The sequence below is a fragment of the Oncorhynchus keta genome, chromosome 4 (assembly GCF_023373465.1).
Source record: "Oncorhynchus keta strain PuntledgeMale-10-30-2019 chromosome 4, Oket_V2, whole genome shotgun sequence".
Lineage (NCBI taxonomy): Eukaryota > Metazoa > Chordata > Actinopteri > Salmoniformes > Salmonidae > Oncorhynchus > Oncorhynchus keta.
Window position 1 is genome coordinate 69100170 of NC_068424.1, and position 8429 is coordinate 69108598.

At 43.9% G+C, this 8429-nt stretch overlaps 1 pseudogene; it reads left to right on the forward strand.

The window, feature by feature from the left end:
* The window catches only part of LOC118383997 (pro-neuregulin-2, membrane-bound isoform-like), a 134265-nt pseudogene that overhangs the window by 122964 nt on the left and 2872 nt on the right, over positions 1-8429 (forward strand).

Sequence of the window (8429 nt, forward strand, 5' to 3'; positions counted from 1 at the left end):
GGTCTTCATGGTGCCGCTTGCTTGGTGGTGCTCCTTGCTTAGTGGTGTTGCAGACTCTAGGGCCTTTCAGAACAGGTGTATATATACTGAGATCATGTGACAGATCATGTGACACTTAGATTGCACACAGGTGGACTTTATTTAACTAATTATGTGACTTCTGAAGGTAATTGGCTGCACCAGATCTTATTTAGGGGTTTAATAGCAAAGGGGCTGAATACGTCTTTTGCTTTTTTAATTGTTTTTACATTTTATGAAACAAGCATTTTTTTCATTTCACTTCACCAATTTGGACTATTTTGTGTATGTCCATTACATGAAATCCAAATATTACAGGTTGTAATGCAACAAAATAGTAAAAATGCCAAGGGGATTAATATTTTTGCAAGGCACTGTATGTGCATGCCTTTGTGTCTATCCCTTCCTCTGTTGTCCATCGTGCTGGTCCTTTACACAGGGACTTAACCAGTAGACCCCTCATTAATAGACAGAGGTGCATGCAGAGAAACAGATAGCAGAGTTAACATATAGGTCTCTATGCATGTCCTCCTGATCATATGCTACACAGTAAGCTGCAGCAGAGATTGGATGATACATTGAATGGAATATACAGGGTTCACCTGATATGCAGCTTGGATGGCTTGATGCAATTCTTGATACGAAGACCGGTAGTTATCTGTGATGTTCTGACGAGATGTTAGTGAAGTAGCCAGTAGTTTTGCTGCAAATGGGCAACTGATAACCCATTGTCATAATGTTTCATCCAGAGAGCTCATCCTAAGACAGTTCTTATATTCAAATCATTAAAATTCTTGGTTTGTTTGCCCCATCAATGTCCTGTTTACCATGTTCAGGTAACTACAGTACTGGTCAAAAGTTTGGACACATCTACTCATTAAAGGGTTTTTATTTGTTTTTACTATTTTCTACATTGTAGAAAGTAATGAAGACATGAAAATATTAAATAACACACATGGAATCATGCAGTAAAAAAAAAAGTGTTATACAAATCAAAAAATATTTTATATTTCATATTCTTCCAAGTTGCCACCCTTTGCCATGATGACAGATTTGCACACTCTTGGCATTCTCTCAACCAGCTTCATGAGGTAGTCACCTGGAATGATTTTCAATTAACAGGTGTGGCTTGTTAAAAATTAATTTGTGGAATTTCTTTCCTTCTTGATGCATTTTAGCCAATCAGTTGTGTTGTGACAAGGTAGGGGTGGTATACAGAAAATAGCCCTATTTGGTAAAAGACCAAGTTCATATTATGGCAAGAACAGCTCAAATAATCAAAGAGAAACGACAGTTCATCAATACTTTAAGACATGAAGGTCAGTCAATCCAGAATTTCAGTCGCAAAAAAAGATCAAGCGCTATGATGAAACTGGCTAGAGGACTGTCACATGAGGACTGTCACAGGAAAGGAAGACCCAGAGTTACCTCTGCTGCAGAGGATAAGTTCATTAGAGTTACCAGACTCAAAAACTGCAGGCCAAAAAAATGCTTCACAGAGTTCAAGTAACAGACACATCTCAACATCAACTGTTCAAAGGAGACTCTGTGAATCAGGCCTCCATGGTCGAATTGCTGCCAAGAAACCACCACTAAAGGACATCATTAAGAAGAAAAGACTTGCTTGGGCCAAGAAACACGAGCAATGGACGTTAGAACCGTGGAAATCTGTCCTAATTGAGATTTTTGGTTCCAACCATCATGTCTTTGTGAGACGCAGAGTAGGTGAACGGATGATCTCGCATGTGTGGTCGTGCCTACCGTGAAGCATGGAGGAGGAGGTGTGATGGCGTGGGGGTGCTTTGCTGGTGACACTGTCTGTGATTTATTTTGAATTCAAGGCACACTTAACCAGCATGGCTACCACAGCATTCTGCAGCGATACGCCATCCCATTTGGTTTGCGCTTAGTGTGACTATCATTTGTTTTTCTACAGGACAATGACACAACACACCACCAGGCTGTGTAAGGGCTATTTGACCAAGAAGGAAAGTGCTGCATCAGATGACCTGGCCTCCACAATCACCCGACCTCAACCCAATTGAGATGGTTTGGGATGAGTTGGACCGCAAAGGGAAGGAAAAGCAGCCAAAAAGTGCTCAGCATATGTGGGAACTCCTTCAGACTGTTGGAAAAGCATTCCAGGTGAAGCTGGTTGAGAGAATCCCAAGAGTGTACGAAGCTGCCATCAAGGCAAAGGGTGGCTACTTTGAAGAATCTAAAATATATTTTGATTTGTTTAAAAAAAATTGGTTACTACATGATTCCATATGTTATTTCATAGTTTTGATGTCTACAATGTAGAAAATAGCACAAATAAAGAAAAACCCTTGAATGAGTAGGTGTGTCCAAACTTTTGACTGGTACTCTATGTGAGTGTTTCCTTGCCACTAGTAGGCCACATAGATGAGAAGAGCACTTTGAACGGGTTTGTCATTGTTGGTTTAAGACTAGAGAACAGCTAATGGGGACTTGGAGCACAATATGAATATACAGTTAATTGCCAAAATAAAGGAAACACCAACATAAAGTGTCTTAATAGGGAGTTGGGCACCACGAGCCAGAATAGTTTCAATGCACCTTGGCATATATTCTACAAGTATCTTGTGTTGATGGTGGTGAAAAATGCTGTCAATTGGGTTGAGATCTGGTGACTGAGACGGCCATGGCGTATGGTTTACATCATTTTCATGCTCATCAACCCATTCAGTGACCACTCGTGCCCTGTGGATGGGGGCATTGTCATCCTATAGGAGCATAGCCATGGTAGCCAAAAATATTTTTTTATACATGACCCTGAGCATGATGGAATGTTAGGTGTATGCACCAATTTGTAAGTCGCTCTGGATAAGAGCGTCTGCTAAATGACTTAAATGTAATGTAAATGTAATTGCTTTATTAACTCAGGAACCACAGCTGTGGGGAAGCACCTGCTTTCAATATACTTTGTATCCCTCATTTACTCAACTGTTTCCTTTATTTTGGCAGTTCCCTGTACATACAGTATTGTATATATCTATATATGCATGCATAAATATGGTTAAAAAAACGTCTTTAAGCTATCATTGATGGCACGATTCACATCATACCAAGTTAAGAAACACACATATCTTACTAGTGCTATTGCTCATGCTGTGCTGATAGAAAACACCTTTGTCATATTTGATCCTAATAATTTCAGATGAAAGGTGTCAGAGCGATAAAGTGATATAACACAAGAAACAATAGGACACAATTACAACTTGTCATTAATCTGTCGACCTACAAAGCTGTTCCCATTTCTGTGCCAACCAACATCTACAATACTGTGTTTTTACGTTGGAAAGTAACACACTTTTTTCCTTTCTTTTTTCTTTGATTTTATCCACACAAAACAAAATATGTTTACCCCAGAAATGAAGTCTAGTAAATATGGCAGTAAGTGAAGTGGCTGTCTCTGTCTCTGCATGTCTCCTGCCTGCTTCCCTCTCTCTTTTATTAGTTATGCTTCTTTCTTTCCTTTTCTTTAGTTTCTGGGGTCACAGAGCCGCGGCTGTCCGCGTTGTCTGTCTGTTACTGGACGTGACACCTGCTAATCACGATTGTTATGTCACCGAAAGATTCCATACTAACCTCATGGTTTAGTATCTACTATCTATATATCTATGTTCCAATGTAGACGATCACTATCTGAAACTTTTTCTCTTTCCTTTTCATTGTGTCCAACTTTCTGCGTTGGCAGAGCATCTTGGAATTGAATTTATGGGTATGGAACAATTATTCATTTGAATGTATATTATTAATTTTAAGAGTTGCCAAGATCCTCTCACAGTCACACATTACTACTACCATCTCTCTAGAACCAGTAGCTCTTCTCTGATCTGTTGATCTGTCACTCGCCCGCTAACCTACCTGGTCCAAAGACACTTGTCCCTCTGCATGTATGCTAGCCCTCTCTCTCAGTTATAGAAAACCTAGAAACAATGCTTTGTAGTACACTCCAAAATATTACTGTAGAGAGGGAGATAGCAAAGCTGCAGACATGTTGATGCCCGAGAGGAACATATAAGTAGAAGATATTACAATGCAGGCACAATATCTTTACCTGAGTGAGGCAAAATTCATTTTAAATTGTGTACTTTTGAGTCAGAGAGACAAACTTGACAGAAATTCGCTGATGGTTATCAGTAACACCACACCTGAGAAAATAGCCCGTCTCATAAGACACACAGCTGTGGTAGGTCTACCATGACCCAGTTGATTGGCATTGAATCAGAGGCTCCTGTAAGTGATAGTGACCTAGCTCCTTCAGTAGCAGCCAACCACCAATCCCTTCCCCTATCAGTACCCTCTTCTGTGACACACATACAATGCTTGGCTAAGGCTCTCTATACAGCACCCCTTCCCCGACCTTTAGCACTAAAACCCCATCACCACCCCATTTTAGACCCCCACCTCCCCCCCACACACACACACACACACACACACACACACACACACACACACACACACACACACACACACACACACACACACACACACACACACACACACACACACACCTTCCCAGACAATCTTCCTCCACTATCTGGCCGTCGCCACCTTTCATCTTCCTTTGTCCACTCTTTCTTTCTTTCGTTCCCTCTCTCCCCATGTTCTGTTTGTTTTCCTCTGTCGTTGTGACTTATCTGCTGACAATGTTCCACCACAACGAGCCTTCTGCTCATTGGTCATTTAAATGCCATCAGAACACCTGACAGGGAGGTTTTCATAAAGCTTCACCATGACAACAGAGATTCACACTAGCTACACTTTTTAACTGACAAAAAAAGATCAGAAACCCACATTTAACCTTGAAAAATAATGATAACTCTCATGCAAAAGCTACAATATATTTCCCTTGTTAACATATGGGGATTGTGAGTTATCTGTGTTTTATATTTGTGCATTCTCTGGTTTAATTTAAAGGTGTTTATTTAGTTGGCGGTGAGTTTTATGAATATCCCCAAACCATTGTGGTGTTTTTGCTCTAAAATGCTTTTTTTCTTATGATTATCATCTGATTCCATCATACAGGCATGTGTCATTAGACCTCTTTGACATACATTCCATAGACATTGTGGTACATTTGTGCACGTAGGGAAAGCAGAGGAGGAATCCAGACCAACCACACATTGCAACATAAAGGTCTATGTAGGATGAGGCCTAGTTTCTGAGAGATTGTTTGAACTTGACATACAGTAAGCCTACAGAAGCAAACATTGCCAGTAAAAAAAAGAGTCTACTATTGTTGAACTGTTGCACTGTTACACACTTGTACATGTATGAAACAGGACAAATATAAGCACCACCCTGACTGAAACAGTCTATGTTGTGGCTAAGCCACTGTTAGCCTACGGGGTTGGTACCATCATGGTTAGTTTTTCTTTTGTCTAAGGTTAGCACTACTAAGCTGGAGGAGAAAGACGATTGGTTACTTTCAGGGAGGTTAGAGGTCAGAGGTTAGTGATGAGTATGGAGGGAAAGAGGAGGTGCTGAATTAGATTTTGTTTGATTATTTCCGTAGAGTAGCGCTCACACGTGTGTGTGTGTGTGTGTGTGTGTGTGTGTGTGTGTGTGTGTGTGTGTGTGTGTGTGTGTGTGTGTGTGTGTGTGTGTGTGTGTGTGTGTGTGTGTGTGTGTGTGTGTGTGTGTGTGTGTGTGTGTGTGTGTGTGTGTGTGTGTGTGTGTGTGTGTGTGGTTTGTTCACAGAGGCAGAGGAGCTGTACCAGCGGCGGGTGTTGACCATCACAGGCATCTGTGTGGCACTGTTGGTAGTGGGCATGGTCTGTGTGGTGGCATACTGCAAAACCAAGTACGTACTGGTACTGTACAGAGCCCACCCAGCCGGGCACAACTGGTTGAAATGATTTCAACCAGTTCCTCACAGAGCCCAGGAGGCATTCACTGACTGCCAGTGATCACAGCTACAATGTCACAGTCAGAAATTAAGCTTTTAAACTTCTTAGATGAGCTTTACTAACTAATTATATATATTTTTTAAATGTGTTAATGTTTGAAGCCGGATATTTCAATGACAGACAGAACAGAATTTGTAAAATGAGTGCATTCCTGTCAAACTGTAGTTTGTATTTATATACATTTTCTGATAAACTTTTTCTGTTCTTATCTACTATCTTCCTCAATATCTTCTAGAACAATAACACATTACACTTTTTCTTGCATATGTCCTACAGGAAACAGAGGAAGAAGATACATGGCCACCTGAACCAGAACGTCAACCAGAACCAGTGTGTGGAGCAGCCCAACCGCATGCTGGCTAACGGTCCCAACCACCCTGGGCCAGGGCCTGAAGAGATCCCCATGGTGGACGTGAGTCACTACAGCCCCGTACACACTCAGGTTGTACAACTGATGTACAATACATTTGACACAACGGTTGTGATACAATGGTTATTTCTGTTATACTACAGAGAGTTTGTCTGCATAAAAACACTTGCGGTGTCTCCACAACCGCTGTGTAAACACTTTTGCGCAGACGAACCTTCCTTTGGATCACAATTGTTTTGACAAATGCATTGTACACCAGTTGTACAAACTGAGTGTGTACAGGGCCTACAAGATACCACAGGCTCAGAAACAGAATTATTTTGATTGTAACGGGTGTTATAACACGTTCTTATTCCAGTTTGGCCGGAAGCCTGCCGACACAGCATATGTCTAGAGCCAGGACTGTCTGCAAGCCGTGGGAGAGAGAGACAGATTGCCATATCGCCCATACCTATACAGCTCCCACAATGCATATCTCTCTCTTCCTTTCACAGTACATCTCAAAGAACGCTCCTACCACAGAGTGTAGTATTATACAGCATGGACCAGAAGAAGCTGTAAACTACGCAGGAAGCCGAATGTCCACCAGATCCCACCACTCATCTACAGTCTCCCACAACTCCAGGTGCTGTAGTGGCATACACATACATAGACATACACACACACATAGACACACACACATAGACACACACACAAGCACAAGCACACACATACATAGACAGTACACACACAAGCACACACACGTCAGGACATTTCTGTTGCTCAGAAATTTCATAAAGCCCTCTCGTTATTTACTTCTATCTCTGTTTCTCTCTCTCCCCTCTCCCCGTAGACATGAGGAGCGGACGTGGAGTATAGAGAGGACAGACAGTATGAACTCAGACTGCCAGTCAGGGGCGCTCTCCTCATCAGTGGGCACCAGTAAATGCAGCAGCCCGACCTGCATGGAGGCACGGGCACGGAGGGCCGCCTACTGGGGCTGTTCTGAGGGAGCCAGCCTGCAGTATGGAGACTCCTACGACTCTCTGAGAGACTCACCTCACAGTGACAGGTGGGACGACTAGTATGAATGTTTGCCCACGATGTGTACTTGTATAAACTACAGAATGACTACTTGTCTACTGTCTCAGTTTTGGGCCTCTGAACTAGATTTAATACAGTTTTGTGTGTGTGTCTCTGTTTCCCCCCTCCCCTCCCCACAGGTACGTGTCAGCATTGACCACACCAGCCCGTCTGTCGCCCATTGAGTTCCACTACCCCCCACTGCCCCCCAAGTGCCCACCTTCCAAATCACATCCCCCAACACAGGCCACGCCCTCGCCCTGCCGCCTGCCGCCGCAGCCTACCAGCGGGATGACGACCAGCCCCTACTGAGATGCCCCCAGGTGACCATGACCCTGCCGCTACACTCACTAGCGACTACACACATGGCAGAAAGCAGGCCATTCATGAGCAGGCCATTCATGAGTCATATTTTCCACTTCCTTGTTGTTGTAAGTAGTGTATGATGTTGTTAGTTGTAGACTAGAGTATCTTGTGTGTGACGTTCTCTGCTTCTGTCCCTGCAGGATGGACGGTTGTACCGGCAACCCCGTCGCCCTCGCCAACCCTACCTGACAGAGAGCACGGGCAGCCTTCCATCCAGCCCCTATCATCTCCCTGACGACGAGGCCTATGAGACCACGCAGGAGTACGCCTCCTCCCGTGAACCAATCAGGAGCCGCCGGCGTCCGCGTCGGAACCGCCTCAATGGACATGTCTCCCAGCGTGCAATGGGCCTACGGGACAACAGCTCTCAGAGCTTCAGCCAATCAGAGGAGGAGGAGGAGGAAGAGGAGGGGCAAGGAGAGAGCACTCCTTTCCTCAGTATGCAGAACATGAACATGGAGCCGTGTGAACGTGGGTACCAATCATCTACCGCCCCTGCCCCGACCGCCGACATACGGACTCACCGGGCGCAGGGGCGGCCAAGCACCCGCAGCAACGGACACAGTAAAAGCTCCCAGTCGCGCTCCTCCAAAAATGACAACACACCCCTTTAAGACCCGCCCGCCTTGACCACTGACCTCTAACCCCTGACCCCGACCCCCCTGACCCACCTA